Source organism: Scyliorhinus torazame, chromosome 20, assembly GCF_047496885.1.
Source record: "Scyliorhinus torazame isolate Kashiwa2021f chromosome 20, sScyTor2.1, whole genome shotgun sequence".
Taxonomy (NCBI): Eukaryota; Metazoa; Chordata; class Chondrichthyes; order Carcharhiniformes; family Scyliorhinidae; genus Scyliorhinus; species Scyliorhinus torazame.
The window spans coordinates 10,919,331-10,942,941 of record NC_092726.1 but is presented as its reverse complement, the minus strand read 5'-3'; the positions used below and the strand labels follow the sequence as shown (position 1 = coordinate 10,942,941).

Below are 23,611 nucleotides of genomic sequence, written 5' to 3'. Positions count from 1 at the left end.
TTCCAGTCCCACGCCAGCACAAGGGTTTCCTGGCGACTAGGGGCGCAGTCAATGGGCAATTCCATTGACAATGGGGAGACCAGTAGATACCGCTGGCGGGCAGCCTCAACGAGTCTGTACCGACCCGCTGAAAGAGCACCCTAACTAGGTGCATTCTCTTGCCCTATCCCCGTAACCCCACCTAACCTGCACATCTTTGGACTGCAGGAGGAAACCCAGGGTGACAGTGCCCTTGGGTTGTACTGTCAAGGCCCAAGGGGGTCGTGCCCATGAAAGGAGGATGTAGGGCGTGTATGAAGGGTGGGGGTGTGCAGAGCGGGTATGAAGTGGCCTCTGGAAGATTGGTTGGGTGAAGGGTGGTGTTTCTGGCAAACGGGGGGGGGGGGGGGGGCATGTCCTGAAAAGGTGAGCCCTCAGCGACCCATAGCACGGTGTCCTCGCTTTGTGGGGGGGGGGTGGGATGGATAATGTCTATGTGTGCAGGGGGTGGGAGGGGTGTGGGGGGGGGGGGGTAACATTGCCATGGGTGTGGTGTGGGGATTCCTGAAGCTCACTTTGAGATCGGGGCACCCTTTCAAAATGGCAGCTCAATCTCTAAGGAGCCAGTCTTGCCAGTGATGAAAACAATTCTAAGTGTGGGCTCGCCCAGTGAGAAAGTGCCCAAAAAGTGACTGAAGGCGGGATTTACCCACTGCGTGTTCTTCGGCGGCAGAGGCAGCCCGCTAGCAGGATCAACTGGTCCCGCTGTTGTTAATAAGGTTTCCAGTTGCAGGTTCCCAGCAATGTAGCCACTTAAAATGGCCAACTCCCGATTCAAAATGGCGAATGGCAAAGGCTGATGGGAAAGTCAGCCAACAGGACAAAAACGAGCAGCTGCAGATTGGCTGTGTATTTACCTCTGGAAAGGCCAGACAAGATCTATACCAGCAACCATCAGCATAACAAAACACCAGCCATCTGCATTCTAATGAGCAATCCCCGGGAACAATGAGCAACATTTAGACACACAAAGCAAAACCAGACTCTTCGGCGCCAGCAGAAGCCAACACAAAAGGAGGTGAACGAGCACCTCAAGACCGCCCATCGATCAGGGAACCGCTCCAGCATTGGAGAAAATCGAACCAAGCGACTGGGACAAAGTCCAATCACTTGGGACCAGGTACAGGGTCCGCCCCGAAAGGCAGGAAGCCCCTGGGAACTATAAGAATTGAGCCCCAAGTTCAAGTCGCTCTCTTCTCCACGTCCTCTCCAGCTCTTCACGCTTCAGCAGCTCCTCTTCAGCTCTTCGTCCTGCCCGGGTCACCCAGCAACAACAAACCAACATTGACCGTGACCAGGAGCAGTGACGATCGAACCTGTAAGTCTTACTTCAACGCTCGCTACGAGATAGGCGCTCCTAGCTACCAATCTGTACCAACTTCGAATCCCGCAGGCTCAGAACCCAAACGAAAGGCCATTTGTTTCCCTGACCTGGTGGGCCAGTTCCAAGTTAAGTATTGGCCTGTTAGCTGTAGAAGTAGCTTAGATGTAGAATTTGTGCATGAGTAGCGATTACTGTGTATAATAAATGTGCTTTGATTTAAACCTTACTAATCGGTGTATTGGATTATTGATCATTACTCGGACTTGAACCTCGTGGCGGTATCATAAAGGTACCTGGCGACTCAAGAGCAAAGGTAATAAAACAGAGCAATTGAACTAAGGCAAAGTTAGCAACAGCAACCCCCCCCCAAACATCCACGTGGGGTATCCCCGGCCCAATCGCTCGCATGCAAAACAAAATGTCAGTTTGCCACCTTGGCAGTGCCAACCCAGCACCCTGACAGTGCGCATATCAGTGCCACCCGAGAAGCTTGCAGTGCCAGGCTCACACCCAGGTGGCACTGCCAGTGTGCCAGCCTGGCACTTCCAGGGTACCCAGGTGGCACCACCCTGCCCAAAGGGCATGCAGATGGGGGCCAACAATCCTCTGACCACCACGGTTGCCATTCCGTCTGGCCCCTGTTAGTGGGGACCATTGCCGAACGGCACTTGCTCGAGGTCTCTGAGGCGAAGAGGTTCAATCCCAAAGCCTCAGGTCTTCGGGAATCTTACTGCCTCGCTCTAATATGCACATTTGCTGAAAAGTGATCCCGCCCATTGTTGGGGTCTTCCGGCTTTCAATGGCCAGGCCGTACGGCACACAGCTGTCTGCTATTCGGGCACAGCTTGGTCATGAGATCCTTAGAAACCTATCCGTTGGATCACACCCAGTGTGGGTGACGGGAAGCACCCCGCCAAACTCACCCAAAAATGACACTTGGAAATAGTTTGGTGAAATCATGCCCCATGTTTCTACATCCTGTTCTATGTACACTGCGAAACCCCAGCCACAGGCCACAGATCCTACCTGGCATGCCTCTCTGATGATTCTGCAGTATTCCAAGTGACATGAAGGCAGACTTCGAAGGCAAGTTAATATTACACCAGGCTCAGCATCCCTCTGCTTATTGAATTACACAGTAAGAAACTAATATTTCCTGCCCATTAGTGACCGATATGTCCCCAGCTACAGCACAAATTCTGTTCTTTTCTTATTTCGCCAAATTTTTTATGAAAACTGTGATCCCCAGGGGTATTTTGACTGACTCCAGAGAGTACAAGAAGGTTAATGTTATTCAACATCTTAGAATATCAGATGGATGTTTTTCATGTAATAATGCATCAGTGATGAATGGCTAACAGTTTCCCTCGTGATCGCCTTTTCAGTGCATGTACAAGCTGATAGTTCCTCAGAATTACCTACTGGTTAAAAAGAAATATAATTGCTGCAGCAGTCACCATGGTGACAGTGGCTGTCTTTTGTCTGGTGCCTGATTGTGAGGACGAGGTTATACTGAATGATTTTGCAGCACAGCATGCGTAGATCAGCGAAGGGGCAGTTTGGTATTAATTATCTCACTTTAGAAATGTTTGCATAGTGTTTATGTGCCCGTCTTAATCGCCGCCCGAGAGCTACGTTGTTACGATTATACCGGCACTGACTGCCACACGTCCTTGGCTGTTCCTAGTGTCATGATATGCAGACATGCAGATAATGATATACAGACAGGCACAGACAGGCAGCTAATGAACACAGAGAACAGGACATGACTGATGCACGATCAATTATTGCGAAAGTGAGATTAGAGAATAATCAAAGGCTTTATTAGACAAGATGTGTTCCCCAGCAGCTCGTGACTGAAAATGGCTGCAGCCGGGGATGAGCACCTCTTTATACCGTCCACTGGGCGGAGCCAGCAGACAGGGATTTACCCATGTGTCTCTAATACAGTAGTACCTCCAACACAGGTACCGTAATACATAAAATACGGTCTATCACATTCACCCCCTGTTGAAAAAAAGAGTCTGGCGGGGGTGGTGGCAAAGCCTTTAACAGTAACAATAACAGCCACAGTAACAATTACAACGAAGAAATCAATCGATCGGGGGCCTTGAAGGTCCTCTGCGACCGTCGCAGTCTCGGTGGTGATGCAGGCGCCGACTCAGGCATTTTCGACTCCGGGAGCGTGCAGTCCTCTACTTCGTTACCTCCGGGTGGAACCAGTGGGTGGACGGATCCTCCTGGGGCGGGGGCTGCGTTGAGGTGCGCTGGTGGGGTAGTGGGTGGAGCAGAGAAGAATGGTTCGGGTGGAGGGGTTGGTGAGGGTGCCGTGGGTGGGGATCCAGCTGGTGCCAGATCCCGGAGGGAGACCGTGTCCTGGCGTCAATCGGGGCGTGCCACATAGGTGTACTGCGGGTTAACATGAAGAAGGTGGACCCTCTCAACCAACAGGTCAGACTTTTGGATCCGTGCATGCCTCCGGAGCAGGACGGGTCCAGGAGCTGCCAGCCATGTTGGGAGTGATGTCCCGGAGATGGACCTCCTGGGAAAAACAAGAAAACGTTCATGAGGGGTTTGATTAGTTGTGGTACACAGGAGTGACCGTATGGAATGGAGTTCATCGGGGAGGACCTCCTGCCAGCGGGAGACCGGGAGATTGCTAGACCCTAGAGCCAGCAGAACGGCCTTCCAAACCGTCTCGTTCTCCCCCTCCACCTGCCCTTTTCCCCGGGGGTTGTAGCTGGTCGTCCTGCTTGAGGCAATGCCCTTGCTGAGCAGGAATTGACGCAGCTCATCACTCATAAAGGAGGACCCCTATCGCTGTAAACGTAGGTGGGGAAACCGAACAGTGTGAATATACTGTGGAGGGCTTGAATGACGGTGGCAGCAGTCATGTCGGGACAGGGGATGGCGAAGGGGAACTGGGAGAACTCATCGATCACGTTCAGAAAGTACGTGTTGCGGTTGGTGGAGTGGAGGGGACTTTGAAGTCCATACTGAGCCGCTCAAAGGGGCGGGAGGCCTTCACCAGGTGTGCTTTATCTGGCTGGTAGAAGTGCGGCTTGCACTCTGCGCAGATTTGGCAGTTTCTGGTGACGGTCCTGACCTCCTCTATGGAGTAGGGCGGGTTGCGGGTTTTGATGAAGTGGAAGAACCGGGTGACCCCCGGGTGGCAGAGGTCATCGTGTAGGGTCCTGAGTCGGTCCACTTGTGCGCTGGCACATGTACCGCAGGATAGGGCGTCAGGAGGCTCGTTAAGCTTCCCAGGACGATACAAGATCTCATAATTGTAGGTGGAGAGCTCAATCCTCCACCTCAGGATCTTATCGATTTTTATCTTGCCCCGCTGTGTATTACTAAACATGAAGGCAACCGCCCGTTGGTCAGTGAGGAGCGTGAATCTCCTGCCGGCCAGGTAATGCCTCCAATGCCGCACAGCTTCTACAATGCCCTGGGCCTCCTTTTTGATAGAGGAGTGTCGGATTTCAGAGGCAGGGAGGGTGCGGGAAAAGAAGGCCACCGGCCTGCCCTCCTGGTTGAGGGTGGCAACTAGAGCTACGTCCAATGTGTCACTCTCGACCTGGAAGGGGAGGGACTCATCGACAGCTTGCATCGTAGCCGTTGCGCTGTCCGCCTTGATGCGGTTGAAGGCCTGGCGGGCCTCAGCCGACAGGGGAAAAACTGTGGATTGGATTAGTGGGCGGGTCTTGTCCGCGCAATTGGGGACCCACTGGGCGTAATAAGAGAAAAACCCCAGGCATCGTTTCAGGGCCTTGGAGCAGTGGACAAGAGGGAACTCCATAAGGGGGCGCATGCCGTTGGGGTCAGGCCCTATTACTCCATTCTGCACTAAGTAGCCAAGGATGGCTAGGCGATCGGTGCTGAACATGCATTTCTCTTTGTTATAAGTGAGATTAAGGAGTTTGGCGGTATGGAGGAATTTGCGGAGGTTGGCATCGTGGATCTGCTGATCGTGGCCGCAGATGGTGACGTTATCTAGGTACGGGAAGGTGGCCCACACCCAATACCGTCAACCATTCGGTCCATCTCCATTGGAAGACCGAGACCCCATTAGTGACACCGAAGGGGACCCTAAGGAAGTGAAGGAGCCGGCCATCTGCTTTGAAAGCAGTGTATTGGCGGTCGTCCGTGCGGATGGGGAGCTGGTGGTAGGCAGACTTTAGGTCCACTGTGGAGAAGACCCGGTACTGTGCAGTCTGATTAACCATATCAGATATGCGTGGGAGGGGGTACGTGTCGAGCTGCGTGTATCGGTTGATGGTCTGACTGTAGTCAATGACCATCCTGTTCTTCTCCCCGGTCTTTACAACTACCACTTGGGCTCTCCAGGGGCTGTTGCTAGCCTCGGTGATGCCTTCCTTCAGCAGCCGTTAGATCCGACCTAATGAAGGTCCTGTCCTTTATACTGTACCGTCTGCTCCTGGTAGCGACGGGTTTGCAATCCGGGGTGAGGTTCGCAAACAGGGAAAGCGGGTTGACCTTAAGGGTCGTGAGGCCGCAGACGGTGAGTATAGGTCCGCCAAATTTAAAAGTCAGGCTCTGGAGGTGGCACTGTAAGTCCAGGCCCAGGAGTGCGGCAGCACAGAGGTGGGGGAGGACGTAGAGCCGGAGGTTGTTTAACTCTACGCCCTGGATAGTGAGGTTCGCAATGCAGTACCTCCGTATTTCCACAGAATGGGATCCGGAGGCCAGGGAGACATTCTGCTTAACAGGGTGTGCCGTGAGCGAGCAGCGCCTTACTGTGGTGGGGTGAACAAAGCTCTCCGTGCTCCCGGAGTCGAAAAGGCAGGACGTCTTGTGCCCGTTGAGTTCCATCGTCGTCGTGGCGGTCGTGAGGTTCCGTGGCCGAGACTGGTCCAGAGTAATGGAGGTGAGATGCGGCAGATGTTGGGAGGCCCCGGGTTGAACAGCGGCGAAGGTTTCAGCAGGCGATAAACGGCCAGTCGGGTCAGGGTCCTGCAGCGCCGTCCAAGGTGGCCTCCCCATGTGTCACACATGGCAGTCGGTGGACAAGCTGGCGGTGCGCACGGGCCGCACGCAGCCTGCGGAGTACAAGATGGCGGCGCCCACGGACCGTACATGGCTTGCGAGGGGGAGAATGGCGTGGGACCGGGTCACCCGCGGGGTGTGCGGAGACGGCGGCAGCTGACCGGGCCTGGCATACCGCAACAAAGTGCCCCTTCTTACCGCATTTTTTGCACGTCACTGATCGGGTCGGGCAGCATTGCCGGGGGTGTTTGGTCTGCCCACAAAAGTAGCGTCTGGGCCCCCCAGGGTTGACCGGCTGCCGCGCGGCGCAGGCTTGCGGTGAATTGGAGGATGAGGTTGGGTTGGAAGCAGGTGGGGTCCACGCTGTCTATGGGGGTGCCGCGCTGCCGGGGGGGTGCGCCTGGGCGTTACGAGAGGTCAACTCTAAAGAGTTTGTGAGTCTCCTAGCCTTCTTAAGATCTAGTGTATCTCCGTCTAACAGCCGCTGTCGGATCTGTGTGGACAGCATGCCTGTGACGAAGGCGTCCCAAATAAAGAATTCAGTGTGCTCGGTAGCTGAAACATTCCGACAGTCGCAGTTCCCACCGAGGGCCAGCAGGGCGTGGTAGAAGTCATCCAGGGATTCCCCCGGGATTTGGCGTCTTGTGGCCAGAAGATGTCTAGCATATACTTGGTTCACCGGGTGAATATAGTGCCCTTTCAGCAGTGCCATAGCTTCAGCGTACTTAGGCGCGTCCCTGATGAGTGGAAAAATTTCAGGACTCACCCTCGAGTAGAGGATCTGTAACTTTTGGTCCTCCGTGAGTGGGTCTGTGGACATTCTGATGTAGCTCTGGAAGCAAGCCAGCCAGTGATCAAAGGTGGCCGAAGCGTTTGCCGCGTGGGGGCTCAGTTGCAGATGGTCCGGCTTGATGCGGAGATCCATCTTTCAATATCTTGTCTAATAAATTGATGCACGCTCAATTATTGCGAAAGCGAGATTAGAGAATAATGAAAGGCTTTATTAGACAAGATGTGTTCCCCAGCAGCTCGTAACAGAAAATGGCTGCAGCCGGAGATGAACACCTCTTAAAACCGTCCACTGGGCGGAGCCAGCAGACAGGGATTTACCCACGTATCTCTAATACAATAGTACCTCCAACACAGGTACCGTAATACATATAATACGGTCTACCACAATGACCAATGAGCAGGCTGGACACTCAGGGGTGGTATCTCACTACAAAAGGCACGAGGCACTCACACTCCGCCTCTTTCCACTGATGAACATCTACAGAGTGAGTCAGGGTTTATGTACAGTATCACACCTCCAGCACGTGGCTAAGAGCAAGTCTGGTTCAGTCAGACATAGTAACCACACTTAGGTTAGCAGAGAGTCTAGCCCAGAGAGAACTGTGCTAACTGTGCTACTGGTTCAATAAATCAGACTGAACTAACTTCAAGGTCCGGAGTATCTTTTGGTTAAAGCTGCATCCAGTTGCAGCCTGTGTTATTCCAGAGTACACAACACATCATGCTACCAGGAGACTGCTTAATCTAGGTGGTTACCCTCAGTCCCTTCCTTGAAGACCAGCGAATGTATCCCGGCACCATGGAGAAGATTCAGGCTCCTCACCAGCTCAGGACCTCCGGCAATCTCAGTGCCAACTGGCGGACATTCAAGCAAAAGTTTCTGCTGTACATCGGAGCTTCAGACCACGTGAGTGCGTCTGATGCAAGGAAGATCGCGCTTCTCCTCTCAACAGGGGGTGATCACGCCATCAAACTCTTCAACTCTTTTCACTTCACCGAAGGCCAGGACAAGATAAAGTTTCAGACCACCCTGGACAAGTTTGACAGTCACTGTGAAGTGGACACCAATGAAATCTTCGAGCGCTACATATTCAAACAGCGTAAAGGTAAAGATGAATCTTTCAACTCCCTAACTAACCTCCGCCTGCTAGTGCTGTCCTGCAACTTTGGTGATATTGCTGACTCCATGATCAGAGACCAAATCGTTTTCACAATGATGCTCTGAGAGAGCAGCTACTGAAAATCAAGCATATGACCCTGCCAGTCACGATTGAAACATGCACAGTGCATGAGCACGCCAAAAATCGCTATGCCCAGTACAAATCGGCTGAAAATGAGAAACTTGCCTCCCACGAGGCAGAGAGTGTGCAGGCCATCTCCCGGATACAGCGCCTCAGCATTGATGAAAGCGGCCATTTTGCACGCTTTTCCCGGGGCCCCACGCATGCGCGACGCGAACGGGATAACGAAGCGGCCGACACCCACACTGCGCATGTGCGACAACGCGCGGAGCGTCAGGACGCCGACGTCATGATGTGCTCGAACTGCAGCAACGCCCACTTAAAGAAACACTGCCCTGCAAGAGGCAGGCAATGTTTAAACTGCGGGAAGCCTGGATACTATGCAGCTTTGTGCAGGTCTGCACCACCAGTCAGGCTTTCATCCCGCCTGTCAAGGCGCCGTCGTTCCCACCACCACCTCTCCGGCGGTCGACAAGGATCAGACGCAAGCCCCAGAGACTGGACTTATGAACATTTGTTTTGTTTGCTATGTTCTGTTTTCTCACATTAGACAGCTGTCTTCATATGTAAATACGTTCACATATGCCACCGCTTGTAAATATGTTAATATATGTCACCACATGTAAGTACGTTCCCATGTGCCAAGAAAACATTTTTAAAAAGGGAGATGTCATGATATCAGACATGCAGATAATGATATATAGACAGGCACAGACAGGCAGCTAATGAACACAGAGAACAGGACATGACCAATGAGCAGGCAGGACACTCAGGGGTGGTATCTCACGAAAAAGGCACGAGGCACTCACACTCCGCCTCTTTCCACTGATGAACATCTACAGAGTGAGTCAGTGTGTATGTACAGTATCACACCTCCAGCACGTGGCTAAGAACGAGTCTGGTTCAGTCAGACAGAGTAACCACACTTAGGTTAGCAGAGAGTCAAACTCAGAGAACTGGTTCAATAAATCAGATTGAACTAACTTCAAGGTCTGGAGTATCTTTTGGTTGAAGATGCATCCAGTTGCAGCCCGTGTTATCCCAGAGTACATAACACATCACCTAGCCGGCACTTCGACTCATGCGTTTGCTCGAGGGTGAGAGAAGCAATCTCTCAGATGCAATCCACATGTGTCGGTTGCGCACTGATGAGGATAAGGCAGTCGTTTACCACTCATTCATTTTGCAGTGTCTCAGAGAAAATCTCGCCAACAGCACTGCTTCCCTCCCCAAGCTCCAGAAACATTCACCAATGGTTGCCCTGCGAAGCACTCACAGGGATGGCTCTCGGCACCATTGGCGTAGAAATCGTTCATGGCCGTAAACCATGGGGTGGGAGGGAATCATGGGTGCATTGTGGCGGTGGAGAGGGTGGGGTGGGAAGCTGGAAGGAATCTGCACCGGTAATTATTTTACGTCTTACTTTCATGGTGGCTACAGGCCCCTTCCCATCCATGTCAAGAAGCCCAGGTCCAGCGCAGTGAAGCCCTCTACGGTATTAAACAGACACTCATGACCAGAAAACGGACCTAATGCCTGTTAGGAAGCCCACCAAAATCTTCAAATTTCATATGGTGGCTGACGTACCTGAGAGATCATTGGAGCCAGCAGCATAAATCTGTGACCATTGCTAATTTCATCCCTGTTTATTATCCTAAAGCAATGAGAAGCAAACCTTTGTTAAATACAAAGACATGTGCTCCATTCAGCCCCCAATTCAAATTCATTGATCCATTTCCCTGGGAGAGTCCAGCAACTCCATCCAGCAGGGTCTGCATCGCCTGGGATGTTGACTGAGATTTCTGAACAGGCTGTCTCGCTATTTCCAAAGGGTTCCCTGTGGTCAGCATCCTTCCGTTTGAGAAAGGCGATGGACAGGCAGCAAGTGAGGTCCATGGAGCAGCTTCACACAGTCTGTCCTCACCTCAAGTTGTGGTTGCTGAAAATTGTGACTCAAAGTGAATCACGGGTTGCCAATTTGCAAATTGAAACACTATCCCAGACACATGCAGCACTGTGCATTTCTAGCTGCAACAACTTGCAAAATACAACAAATTACTGAATAGAACAGAAATGTGGCATACACAGGCCGGTATTTGCTGGCTCTGCCAATCATTGTGGGGGGGGGGGGTTTGACAGAGGACGAGCCGGTAATGCTGGAAACTGTGGAACAAGGTGGGGAGGGAAAGCAGCAGAAGGAACTGGAGGCCCTGCTCCTAGCCCCAGGTTACGCACTACGGACGTGATTCAGCAGACCGAAGTTAAAGTTTGCTGAGCGGCGCTATCCAACGGCACTTTGCAATTTTATTTGGCCTTGGGGAGCTTGTCCCCGTCGAGGCAGCACTTAGCGGGATTTCCCGCTGGCGAGCTAACGCAGATCGGAGTGCCATTTTGTCCGACAGTCCTGTTATGCGCCCCCACCCCCTCCTCCTCCCCCCCAACAAGATCTTTTTACCCCATCACCCTCCCAACCTTGGGGAGACCCTCGGGAACACCCACCTCACCACTCCCTCTACCTGGCAAGGGGGAGTGATCAGGGTGCCACTCTGCCCTGTCCCGGACCACCCGGGGGTCTCTAATGGCCAGGGAGGCCCCCCCAACGTGCCTGGTCCATGTTTGTGCGGACCAGTACCATACTGTGCCCCGGCAAGATCTCCCAGACATGGCCGTTGTGTCCCGGGCGCCGGTTGAATCTGGCATCCAGGTATCTAAACGAGCTGTGAGAATCATTTAAATATTCAGATCTGGATCTCACCCAACAAGGGCGAAACCCAGATTTGGCAGACGGAGCGAGCTGGGTGACTTGCAATCAGCCAGGCGCCTGGTACGGACCCCGCACCAGTTGGGGGGCACTAGTGATACGGGGTTGCTGAATTGCGTCCTGCGTCAGCCTGGGCCTCTGGCAAATGCGGCGGCGACTTCAGCGTCACAACATGGCCACGGACAACCCAGAGTTGAGTACAATGAGGCAAATGAAGCCAGAATGCAGCCAATGTAAAACTGAACATGGGGATGCAACTTGACAAAATGACCCGAAAGAATAAAGGACAATGACGCAAAACAACTTTAAGCAGGGTGACTTAAAGTGAGGACGTTTACTATATTGTACAGTTTCTCTAATGTCTGAGGTGACTAATCCATGACAGGCAACCACATGCGAGGTGGTTATTCAGTGTGGCAACCTGTTTCCTAGACCACTGGAGATTTTTCTTTTAAAATTTAGAGTACCCAATTCTCTTTTCCCAATTAAGGGGTAATTTAGTGTGGCCAATTCACCTACTGTTATAACCTGCCTATTTACCATTGGCTGGGGACTAATGACTATCCCACAATCCTGTGGGAGATTGAGCTTCCCCAATGAGGGGGGCGGAGAAACCACTAGTAAACTCCTAGTATAAATAAAGCTGGCCAGTTCAGGAACCAGCAGGAAGGAGTATGTAGCAAGGGAAGTTACTGCTACTGTTATGTATATATGTTATAGTAAATAAATGTTATTACTTTGTATCCTTAAAACTCGTGCTGGATTCTTCGTGGCCCTTACAAAACTGGCGACGAAGGTTAAAGTGAATAGCCGTCTACACTGCTGAAGCCACTTCCCTGGATTTTTGTTGGATACAGGTTGGAAGTTGTTTTCTATTCTACCATGCCTCTGTACGGACGTTTGGATGTTTTTGATGCTGCGCTGGAAAGCTGGAACCAGTACGCACAACGGATGCGTTACTATTTCCGGGCAAACAATATCGCCGAAAACGAGCGCCAGGTGGTCATATTGCTCACCGCCTGCGGCCCGCATACGTTTGCGGTGATTAGGAGCCTTATGTACCCAGCTGCGCCGGACACCAAAACGTTTGATGAACTTGTGAATATAGTGGGGCAACATTTTAACCCAACCCCGTCCACGATAGTCCAGCGTTACCGGTTTAGTACCGCTGAGAGGACCCCTGGAGAATCCCTTGCCGATTTTCTATCCAGGCTACGCAGGATTGCGGAGTACTGTGACTATGGTGAGACCCTGTCAGAAATGTTACGCGACCGTTCGTTTGGTTTGCGGTATTAACAATGCGGCCACCCAGAGAAAGTTGTTAGCGGAGCCAACATTGACTTTTCAACAGGCCATTCAAATAGTATTGTCCCGAGAGAGCGCAGAGCGAGGAGTACAGGAGCTACAGGGAATGGAAGTGCATGCCTTGGGGCGCAACCCCTTCCATCCGAGGCAACGTCCGGACCGACGCCAGTGACCGTCGGATATTCCTCCCCCAAGGGAGCCTTCTCCAGAGCCAATGGATGAGGAGCCATGTCCGTGTCAGACTTGTAGGCGCCGACCCCGTCGCGGACGGCAGTCCTGGGGGCGCCAAAGGCGCCGTCGTTCCGACCGAAACTGGGACCAGCCCAGGGGCCGTAACTGGGACCAGCCCAGAGGCCGTACCTTCCATGTGGATGAACCTGCGGCGACTACTCCTGAGGACGTGGAGACGGAGGACGACTGCCTGCAGCTGCATTGTGTGGCAGCTCCCCGTGTGGCCCCCATTAAAGTGACAGTACGAGTCAATGGCCACCCGCTTGAGATGGAGTTGGATACTGGCGCAGCGGTCTCCGTGATCGCCCAGAGGACATTCGACCGCATCAAGCAGGGTATACAGACCCTTACATTAACCGACTCTCAGGCCAGGTTGGCCACCTACACGGGAGAACCACTGGACATTGCAGGAACTACAATGACCCCTGTTGTCCATGGACGCCAGGAGAGGCGTTTCCCACTTATCGTGGTACGCGGCCATGGGTCCAGCCTGTTGGGTCGGGACTGGTTGCGCCATTTGCGGTTGCAATGGCAGCACATCCTCCAAACAGTTTCTGAAGGGTTGACTGAGGTGCTCGGATGATACCCAGATGTATTCCAGCCTGGTTTGGGGAAAATAAAAGGGGCCGTAGCCAGTATCCAAGTTGAACCAGGAGCCACGCCGCGCTATTTCCGGGCGCGCCCAGTGCCTTACGCCTTGCTCGAGAAGGTAGAAGGGGAGCTCACTCATTTGGAGAGTTTGGGTATTATCAGGCCCGTCCGATTTGCTGACTGGGCAGCACCAATGTACCTGTAATGACGCCAGATGCCACAGTTCGCTTGTGTGGCGACTATAAACTTACAGTGAATACGGTTTCCCGACTCGACCGATATCCAATGCCTCGCATAGAGGATCTCTACGCGAAACTTGCAGGTGGACTCTCGTTCACAAAATTAGATATGAGTCACGCCTGCAGTTGGAGCTGGACCCTGCCTCCCGACCATATGTAACGATTAATACACACTGGGGCCTGTATGAATATACACGGTTGCCCTTTGGAGTATCCTCTGCCTGCGCAATTTTTCAACGTGTTATGGAGGGCATTTTGAGAGGTTTACCACGTGTGGCTGTCTACCTAGATGACGTTTTGATTACAGGGATGTCGGAGCAGGAACATTTGGAAAATCTGGAGGCTGTCCTTAGACGCCTTTCGGAGGCTGGAGTCCGTTTACGTCGCACAAAGTGCGTATTTCAGGCAAAGGAAGTAGTCTACCTAGGTTATCGGGTGGACCGCGAAGGTCTGCACCCCGTCGCAGAGAAGGTGCGTTCAATTCAACATGCCCCGCCCCGACTGACACTTCGCATCTTCGTTCTTTTCTCGGTCTCGTAAACTATTACGGGAAGTTCCTCCCCAATCTGGCAACTACGCTGGCCCCTTGCACCTGCTGCTAAAGAAAAATCACACCTGGGTTTGGGGACAGCCGCAAGAAACCGCTTTCCAGCGGGTAAAGCAACAATTGTCGTTGTCTGGGTTACTTTTTTTTTTTAATAAATATTTTATTGAAAATTTTTGGTCAACCAGCACAGTACATTGTGCATCCTTTACACAATATTATAACAGCACAAATAACAATGACCTATTTTATATAAACAAAAAAAAGAATAAATATTAAATAACAAAAATGAAAACTAGCCCTAATTGGCAACTGCCTTGTCACAGGTTACACCCCCCCCGCCCCCCCCCCCCCCCAAATCCTGGGCTGCTGCTGCTGCCTTCTTTTTCCCATTCCATCTATCTATCCGCAAGGTATCCGCCTGGTGAACCCTTGAGCCGACCCCCTTAGGACGAACTTAATCCGCTCTCGCTTTATAAACCCCGCCATGTCATTTATCCAGGTCTCCACCCCCGGGGGCTTGGCTTCTTTCCACATTAGCAATATCCTGCGCCGGGCTACTAGGGACGCAAAGGCCAAAACATCGGCCTCTCTCGCCTCCTGCACTCCCGGCTCTTGTGCAACCCCAAATATAGCCAACCCCCAGCTTGGTTCGACCCGGACCCCCACTACTTTTGAAAGCACCTTTGTCACCCCCATCCAAAACCCCCGTAGTGCCGGGCATGACCAAAACATATGGGTATGATTCGCTGGGCTTCTCGAGCACCTCGCACACCTATCCTCCACCCCAAAAAATTTACTGAGGCGTGCTCCAGTCATATGCGCCCTGTGTAATACCTTAAACTGAATCAGGCTTAGCCTGGCACACGAGGACGACGAGTTTACCCTGCTTAGGGCATCTGCCCACAGCCCCTCCTCGATCTCCTCCCCCAGCTCTTCTTCCCATTTCCCTTTTAGTTCATCTACCATAGTCTCCCCTTCGTCCCTCATTTCCCTATATATATCTGACACCTTACCATCCCCCACCCATGTCTTTGAGATCACTCTGTCCTGCACCTCTTGTGTCGGGAGCTGCGGAAATTCCCTCACCTGTTGCCTCGCAAAAGCCCTCAGTTGCATATACCTGAATGCATTCCCTTGGGGCAACCCATATTTCTCGGTCAGCGCTCCCAGACTCGCGAACTTCCCATCCACAAATAGATCTTTCAGTTGCGTTATTCCTGCTCTTTGCCACATTCCATATCCCCCATCCATTCCCCCCGGGGCAAACCTATGGTTGTTTCTTATCGGGGACCCCCCCAAGGCTCCAGTCTTTCCCCTATGCCGTCTCCACTGTCCCCAAATCTTCAGTGTAGCTACCACCACCGGGCTTGTGGTGTAGTTCCTCGGTGAGAACGGCAATGGGGCTGTCACCATTGCCTGCAGGCTAGTCCCCCTACAGGACGCCCTCTCTAATCTCTTCCACGCCGCTCCCTCCTCCTCTCCCATCCACTTACTCACCATTGAAATATTAGCGACCCAATAGTACTCACTTAGGCTCGGTAGTGCCAGCCCCCCCCTATCCCTGCTACGCTGTAAGAATCCCTTCCTCACTCTCGGGGTCTTCCCGGCCCAAACAAAGCCCATGATGCTCTTTTCAATCCTTTAAAAAAAAGCCTTCGTGATCACCACCGGGAGGCACTGAAACACAAAGAGGAATCTCGGGAGGACCACCATCTTAACCGCCTGCACCCTCCCTGCCATTGACAGGGCTACCATATCCCATCTCTTGAAATCTTCCTCCATCTGTTCCACCAACCGCGTTAAATTTAACCTGTGCAATGTGCCCCAATTCTTAGCTATCTGGATCCCTAGGTAACGAAAGTCTCTTGTTACCTTCCTCAACGGTAGGTCCTCTATTTCTCTACTCTGCTCCCCTGGATGCACCACAAACAACTCACTCTTTCCCATGTTTAATTTATACCCTGAAAAATCCCCAAACTCCCCAAGTATCCGCATTATTTCTGGCATCCCCTCCGCCGGATCCGCCACATATAGTAGCAAATCGTCCGCATACAAAGATACCCGGTGTTCTTCTCCTCCCCTAAATACTCCCCTCCACTTCTTGGAACCCCTCAACGCTATCGCCAGGGGCTCAATCGCCAGTGCAAACAATAATGGGGACAGAGGGCATCCCTGCCTTGTCCCTCTATGGAGCCGAAAATATGCCGATCCCCGTCCATTCGTGACCACGCTCGCCACTGGGGCCCTATACAATAGCTGCACCCATCCAACATACCCCTCTCCAAAACCAAATCTCCTCAACACCTCCCACAAATAATCCCATTCCACTCTATCAAATGCTTTCTCGGCATCCATCGCCACTACTATCTCTGTTTCTCCCTCTGGTGGGGCCATCATCATTACCCCTAACAACCTCCGTATATTCGTGTTCAGCTGTCTCCCCTTCACAAACCCAGTTTGGTCCTCGTGGACCACCCCCGGGACACATTCCTCTATTCTCATTGCCATTACCTTGGCCAGGACCTTGGCATCCACATTTAGGAGGGAAATTGGTCTGTAGGACCCGCATTGTAGCGGGTCCTTTTCCTTCTTTAAGAGAAGCGATATCGTTGCTTCAGACATAGTCGGGGGCAGTTGTCCCCTTTCCTTTGCCTCATTAAAGGTCCTCGTCAGTACCGGGGCGAGCAAGTCCAAATATTTTCTATAGAATTCGACTGGGAATCCGTCCGGTCCCGGGGCCTTTCCCGTCTGCATGCTCCTAATACCTTTCACCACTTCTTCTACCTCGATCTGTGCTCCCAGTCCCACCCTTTCCTGCTCTTTCACCTTGGGGATTTCCAGCCGATCCAAAAAGTCCATCATTCTCTCCCTCCCATCCGGGGGTTGAGCTTCATATAATTTTTTATAAAATGTCTTAAACACTTCATTCACTCTCTCCGCTCCCCGCTCCGTCTCTCCTTCCTCGTCCCTCACTCCCCCTATTTCCCTCGCTGCTCCCCTTTTCCTCAATTGGTGTGCCAGCAACCTGCTCGCCTTCTCCCCATATTCATACTGTACACCCTGTGCCTTCCTCCATTGTGCCTCTGCAGTGCCTGTAATCAGCAAGTCAAATTCCACATGCAGCCTTTGCCTTTCCCTGTACAATCCCTCCTCCGGTGCTTCCGCATATTGTCTGTCCACCCTCAAAAGTTCTTGCAGCAACCGCTCCCGTTCCTTACTCTCCTGCTTCCCTTTATGTACCCTTATTGATATCAGCTCCCCCCTAACCACCGCCTTCAACGCCTCCCAGACCACCCCCACCTGGACCTCCCCATTGTCATTGAGTTCCAAGTACTTTTCAATACATCCCCTCACCCTTAGACACACCCCCCTCATCCGCCATTAGTCCCATGTCCATTCTCCAGGGTGGGCGCCCTCCTGTTTCCTCCCCTATCTCCAAGTCCACCCAGTGTGGGGCGTGATCCGAAATGGCTATAGCCGTATACTCCGTTCCCCTCACCTTCGGGATCAATGCCCTACCCAGCACAAAGTCTATGCGCGAGTAGACTTTATGAACATAGGAGAAAAACGAGAACTCCTTACTCCTAGGTCTACTGAATCTCCACGGGTCTACCCCTCCCATCTGCTCCATAAAATCTTTAAGCACCTTGGCTGCTGCCGGCCTCCTTCCAGTCCTGGACTTCGACCTATCCAGCCCTGGTTCCAACACCGTATTAAAGTCTCCCCCCATTATCAGCTTTCCCGTCTCTAGGTCCGGAATGCGTCCTAGCATCCGCCTCATAAAATTGGCATCATCCCAGTTCGGGGCATACACGTTTACCAAAACCACCGTCTCTCCCTGTAGTTTGCCACTCACCATCACGTATCTGCCCCCGTTATCCGCCACTATAGTCTTTGCCTCGAACATTACCCGCTTCCCCACTAATATAGCCACCCCCCTGTTTTTCGCATCTAGCCCCGAATGGAACACCTGCCCCACCCATCCTTTGCGCAGCCTAACCTGGTCTATCAGTTTCAGGTGCGTTTCCTGTAACATAACCACATCTGCTTTAAGTTTCTTAAGGTGTGCGAGTACCCGTGCCCTCTTTATCGGCCCGTTCAGCCCTCTCACGTTCCACGTGATCAGCCGAGTTGGGGGGCTTCCCACCCCCCCCCTTGCCGATTAGCCATCATCTTTTTCCAGCTTCTCACCCAGTTCCCACGCAGCTGTATCTCCCCCAGGCGGTGCCCCCCCCGCCCATCTTCTCCCGTACCCGCTCCCCCCTTTCCCCAGCAGCAGCAACCCAGTAATTCCCCCCTCCCACCCCCCCCGCTAGACCCCCCGCTAGCGTAATTACTCCCCCCATGTTGCTCCCAGAAGTCAGCAAACTCTGGCTGACCTCGGCTTCCCCCCGTGAGCACGGCTCGCACCGTGCGACGCCCCCTCCTTCCTGCTTCTCTATTCCCGCCATAATTATCATAGCGCGGGAGCCAAGCCCGCGCTTCTCCCTTGGCCCCGCCCCCCATGGCCAACGCCCCATCTCCTCTCCCTCCCCACCTCCCTCCATCACCCCCTGTGGGAGAGAGAAAAGTTACCACACCGCAGGATTAGAACATAAATCCCCTCTTCGCCCCCCACATTCGCCCCACCACTTTGTCCAAACGTTCTTTTTAATAATCCACTCATTCCAGTTTTTCTTCTACAATAAAAGTCCACGCTTCATCCGCCGTCTCAAAGTAGTGGTGCCTCCCTTGATATGTGACCCACAGTCTTGCCGGTTGCAGCATTCCAAATTTTATCTTCTTTTTATGAAGCACCGCCTTGGCCCGATTAAAGCTCGCCCTCCTTCTCGCCACCTCCGCACTCCAGTCTTGATAAACGCGGATCACCGCGTTCTCCCATTTACTGCTCCGGGTTTTCTTCGCCCATCTAAGGACCATTTCTCTATCCTTAAAACGGAGGAATCTCACCACTATGGCTCTGGGAGTTTCTCCTGCTCTCGGTCCTCGCGCCATAACTCGGTATGCTCCCTCCACCTCCAACGGACCCGCCGGGGCCTCCGCTCCCATTAACGAGTGCAGCATCGTGCTCACATATGCCCCGACGTCCGCACCCTCCACACCTTCAGGAAGACCAAGAATCCTCAGGTTGTTCCTCCTTGCGTTGTTCTCCAGTGCCTCCAGCCTCTCCACACATCGTTTCTGATGTGCCTCCTGTATCTCCGTCTTCACCACCAGGCCCTGTATATCGTCCTCATTCTCGGCTGCCTTCGCCTTCACGACCCGAAGCTCCCGCTCCTGGGTCTTTTGTTCCTCCTTTAGCCCTTCGATCGCCTGTAGTATCGGGGCCAACAGCTCTTTCTTCATTTCCTTTTTTATCTCTTCCACGCAGCATTTCAAGAACTCTTGTTGTTCAGGGCCCCATGTGAAACTGCCACCTTCCGACGCCATCTTGGTTTTTGCTTGCCTTCCTTGCCGCTGTTCCAAAGGATCTGCTGCAATCCGGCCACTTTCCTCTCCTTTTTCCATCCGTGTCCAGGGGGAATTCCCTTCTGGTTTACCGCACGGTGTTTTTAGCCGTTAAAATTGCCGTTGGGGCTCCTATCAAGAGCCCAAAAGTCCGTTCCACCGGGAGATGCCGAAACGTGCGACTCAGCTGGTCATCGCCGCACCCGGAAGTCGTTGTCTGGGTTACTAACCCACTATGATCCTGGAAAGCCTTTGCTCGTCACATGTGATGCATCCCCATATGGTATTAGGGCCGTCCTGTCCCACAAGATGGAGAACGGGGCCGAACGACCGATAGCTTTCGCCTCCCGCACATTGACTGCAGCGGAGAAAAAGTACGCGCAGATCGAGAAGGAGGGCCTGGCAGTGGTTTTTGCGGTGAAACGCTTCCACCAGTACGTGTACGGCCGCCATTTCACTATCGTGACTGATTATAAGCCCCTGCTGGGACTTTTCAGAGAGGATAAGCCAATACCGCCCATTGCTTCCGCACGGATCCAGCGCTGGGCTTTGTTGCTTGCTGCATACGAGTATTCTCTGGAGCACAAACCAGGTACGCAGATAGCAAATGCCGACACACTGAATCGATTGCCTTTATCGACCGGCCCCATGTCGACCCCCACGACCGGTGAGGTGGTTGCAACCCTAACCTTTATGGACACCTTGCCTGTCACGGCATCACAGGTCCGTGGGTGGGCCCAGACGGAGCCAGTCCTGTCAAAGGTTCGGCACATCGTCCTGTATGGTGGGCAGCATAGACAGCTCCCAGGCGAGTTGCGGGCATTTTCCTCCAAGCTGTCAGAATTCAGCGTGGAAGACGGCATCCTCTTGTTGGGGACACGTGTGATTGTCCCGGAAAAAGGCCAGGAGTTGATACTATCAGACTTGCACAATGGGCATCCAGGCGTGACCAAAATGAAAATGTTGGCCCGGAGTTATGTCTGGTGGCCAGGCCTCGACACCGACATTGAGAAAGTGGCCCAAAACTGCTCCATTTGCCAGGATCATCAGAAGCTTCCGCCGGCCGTGCCCCTACATCACTGGCAATGGCCAGGGCGGCCTTGGGCACGCTTGCATGCAGACTTCGCAGGCCCTTTTCAAGGATCCATGTTCCTTCTACTAATTGACGCCCAGTCCAAATGGCTAGAGGTGCATAAGATGCAGGGGACAACGTCCTGCGCAACAATTGAAAAGATGCGTTTATCGTTTGGTACGCATGGCCTCCCCGAGGTGCTGGTCACGGATAACAGCACTCCATTCACGAGTGAGGAGTTTGCGAAGTTCACGAGGATGAACGGCATCCGCCATATCCGCACTGCCCCTTACCACCCGGCTTCAAGTGGGTTAGCAGAGCGCGCAGTGCAGACATTCAAAAGGGGCCTAAAGAAGCAGTCTTCCGGATCAATGGACACGAGACTGGCTCACTTTTTGTTTACGTACAGGACCACCCCCCATGCAGTGACTGGGGTAGCTCCCGCAGAACTCCTAATGGGCCGGAGACTTCGCACCCGCCTTAGTATGGTTTTCCCGGATATTGGCGCAAAAGTATGCTGCACACAAGAACGGCAGGGACAGGGATTTTCTCGGCATCGGCCGATTCGGCAGTTTGCGCCCGGTGACCCAGTGTTCGTTCGGAATTTTGCTGGTGGTGCCCAATGGGTTCCTGGTGTAATCTTTTGCCAAACGGGCCCTATATCTTACCAAGTGCAAGCCCAGGGCCGTCTCCAACGAAAACATGTAGACCACGTTCAGTCCAGAAGACCACCCCCTCAAAAGATTCCCCGCCCCCGGAGCTCATTTCAACAGCCGCAGAGACCAGAGACAAGGGAAGGTAGTCCTCACAATCTTCCACTGGTGCCTCACTCGAAGCCTGCGCAGGTCGTGACGGGACCAAATGGAGATAGAGACGCTGACATGATGGAGGCAGCAGACTCTGACTCCGAGATGGAGACACAGGATGCATCAGAGGGGGAATCCTCGGGTCCACGGGCCGTGGATGTACAACTGCGCCGTTCATCACGGAAGCGACGGTCTCCGTCTCGTTACACGCCGCCTGATCCAGCGGCGCGTGCAAATGGTGTGTCCGGCCTGTGGCCAAACGAGTCCGACGCCCTCCGTCGCCAGGGTCTTCGGTGGATTCCTTGGACTTTGGGGGGGGGAGGGATGTTATAACCTGCCTACTTACCATTGGCTGGGGACTAAAGACTATCCCACAATCCTGTGGGAGTATGAGCTTCCCCAATGAGGGGGGCGGAGAAACCACTAGCAAACTCCTAGTATAAATAAAGCTGGCCAGTTCAGGAACCAGCAGGAAGGAGTATGTAGCAAGGGAAGTTACTGCTACTGTTATGTATATATGTTCTAGTAAATAAACGTTATTACTTTGTATCCTTAAAACTCGTGCTGGATTCTTCGTGGCCCTTACAAAACCTACCCTGCACATCTTTGGGTTTGTGGGCGTGATACCCACGCAGACATGGGGAGAATGTGCAAACTCCACATGAACAGTGACCCAGGGCCGGGATTGAACCCGAGTCCTTGGTGCCGTGAAGCAGCAGTGCTAACCACTGCGCCACCGTGCCGCCTGCCAAGCCAGTATAGACGTTGATAATCACGATTGTGTATTGAGGCACACTGGTAATGTCACCATTTTCCTCTGTCATTGGCTAGTGTCTTGCAGGTGTAAAAACTGTGCATTCATACCACGCTTGCAAGCACCCTTGAAGCAGAGCTTTGTGCATCCTACAGGTGCTCAGGCCCTGGCTAATAAACCTTTCTCTGTCTGACAGTCTTGCCAACAAGCCAGAGCAGGTGATGTTTCCTGTTTGATGGGGAGTTTTGTCTGGGAGGACTGCCACATTGTCCTTCCATGAGGTGCCCAGAAGGTGCCACAAACAGCAAAGACTGAACTTGTTGAATGCCCTTTTTGATAATCCTTCAAACCTTTGCAATTCACAAAGAGACTGTAGCTTGCGCTGAATGCCTTACTGTGCGGACATGGTGGTAACAAGTGTATCGCTGTTATCCAGTATTCTGCTGGTGCCTCCCCAAGTAAATTCCGGTGAGAAAATTGTGACCAAATGCAACTTTGACGGATGGCATGCAAAAGTCCAATCCTTTCCAGGAGGAGAACTGAGTCCAAATGAAGTTTAAGACTGATTTTCTCTGCTCTCTTTTATTCCCCTCCTTCGTCAGGTTTGAAGAGGTCACACGCTGTTTCTCACTGATGCGATCCATCTGCTGGAGCGTTTTGTCCTAGTTGTTTAAAATGTAAGAGGGCAAAGACTGTTATTTTGCTCCTGGGAAATCAATGGTTTAATTCTAATCAGCAATAGGGGGTCTTAAATTGGCTTGTCTCAACGGCACTCAAAAAGGATGAACTGCTTCAAGACAGGTAAATGCGCGGCTGGAATCAAAATCCCGAGGTTGTAAATTGATGCACGACTCCAAGCCTGGAAGCCCACAAACGAAGGGCACACCAGCCCAATTGAAATTCCAGTGCAAACCCAAGCTCCTGGCAAATAATGAAAAGATCTATAGTGGAAATGCAAGGACATATATGGATTTGTTCAATAACCCTGCATTGGGCGTCAAGGGATAACTTTGCCTAATTGGTACATTTGTTCCAATTATGGAAAATAATTGCCACATGCTGACTGACACGGCAGTCTGGAAATGAGCTCCGTTAAAGCGAATCGGAGCCCAATCAGGCTGATTGTGGTCAACGGCAGCTGTTGCCCCCTTCTGCCTCTGAGAACCGGCGCCCTCCTCGAACAAGTGCAACATTCCCCGTCTTTAAACAATCAATTTGCGTTGGCATTTCAGTGGTGCCTGCTAGGAGACGTCCTCAAGTTAAAAAGAAACAACACATATATCGGGCAGCGGAATCACGCCAACACTGATTCATCAAAGACCCATGTCAACCTATTTATCCTGTTCACTTGTACCTCTACGATTATGCTGTGATTTCATCGCAACAATTAAACACATTAATCTTCATCGCATGGCACTTGTCAGCCACATTCTGGGTACAAAGGCCATTAT

At 52.4% G+C, this 23,611-nt stretch overlaps 1 protein-coding gene across 3 annotated transcripts in view; it reads right to left on the bottom strand.

Annotated features, from left to right (window-relative positions):
• The window catches only part of LOC140396862 (netrin receptor UNC5D-like), a 523,350-nt gene that overhangs the window by 117,411 nt on the left and 382,328 nt on the right, over positions 1-23,611 (bottom strand). The window lies entirely within an intron of this gene.